The sequence below is a fragment of the Hypanus sabinus genome, chromosome 12, assembly GCF_030144855.1.
Source record: "Hypanus sabinus isolate sHypSab1 chromosome 12, sHypSab1.hap1, whole genome shotgun sequence".
Classification (NCBI taxonomy): Eukaryota; Metazoa; Chordata; class Chondrichthyes; order Myliobatiformes; family Dasyatidae; genus Hypanus; species Hypanus sabinus.
The window spans coordinates 7,586,518-7,587,771 of NC_082717.1; the positions used below are offsets into that span (position 1 = coordinate 7,586,518).

A 1,254-nucleotide genomic window follows, 5' to 3' on the forward strand; every position below is an offset into this window, starting at 1 on the left:
ACCATCAGAAGTGGAAATAGGAAGACCCCAGAATGAGAAGGTGGGGAGGGGGGAGAAAGGAGTACAAGCTGGCAAGTGATTGGTGAGACCAGGCGGGTAGTGGAGAGGGCCGGGGTTAGGTAAGAAGCTAGGTGGAAAGGTAAAGGGTTGAAGATGGGATCTGATAGAAGAGGAGCGTAGACCGGAGGAGAAAGGGAAGGAGGCAGATAAATATGTATTTATCTCCTTCAGAATCGGAATCAGGCTTAATATCACTGGCAGCAGTACATTGCAATAAATAATAATAAAAACTATAAAGTAAGTAAGTACATATAAAAATCAAATAAGTCGTGTGGAAAGAGAAGGGAAAATACTGAGGTAGTGTTCATGGGTCCATTCAGAAATCATGGAGAAGCTGTTCCTGAAACTGTCTATTTATTATAGATGTTTATAGTAACATATAGTACATTGCAATACATACAATGTACTGCTGCCGCAAAGCAACAGATTTTACAGGGTATGCCAGTGATATTAAACCTAATTCTGACTGGAAAGTGACCAGAATTGCTTCAAATGAAGGAACCGGCAGTCAGTGGGTGGAGCCCGGATGCTAAATTATGCAGATTTTCACTCCCCATGTTAGTCGCAGCAAGAAGAATAACTACACTTTGTGTCTCACTATGAAGTTCAGAATGGATGGGGAGAGATCGGTAGTGATTATATTCCACCCCGTCCTTGACCCCTGTGAATAACCGAGGGAACGAAGTGACCGCTCGCCGTGAGGTTAAAGTGTTTGTTTGTGGGTGGAGAGCAGCGCGGCGGCGGTTGGTAATTAAGACTATACTTTTAAGGATCATTTCTATAGTCTGTGACTGAGAAATCGAGCACTAAAAAGTTTGGTCTCTGCAACCACGAGGAAGAGTCGTGGTGTTTCCTCCTGAGCGCGAAGCAGTCGGTCAGCGTTGTTTCCTACAACGGCTTTCCGGCATTGATGACCGTTCCCTTCTCCCCATTGCGGGGAGCTGCGGAGGGAGGAAACGCTGTTTGAGTGGTTGTGCTTTATAATTTCAAAGACAAAACAGTAGTGTATACAAATTAGGCAGTTTGAATTAAGAAATATGCAGCAGTACAGATGACTTTTAAAATTCCTTTTATCCGTTTGCAAATCGGATGGCAGAGCCGAACTCGTGCCTTCAGCCTTCTGTATATACCATCAGGAAGGAGGTACGGGAAGGGGGCATGCCCTGGGTGCAGGGTCCTTTATTATTGAAGCCG

The 1,254-nt window shown here is 44.7% G+C and overlaps 1 non-coding gene across 1 annotated transcript; it reads left to right on the forward strand.

Annotated features, from left to right (window-relative positions):
- Positions 1-813: 813 nt before the first annotated feature.
- LOC132403334 (small nucleolar RNA U3) lies at positions 814-1,032 on the forward strand. Its single transcript, XR_009515241.1, has one exon. It is a non-coding gene; the product is annotated as a small nucleolar RNA U3 (small nucleolar RNA).
- Positions 1,033-1,254: the final 222 nt, after the last annotated feature.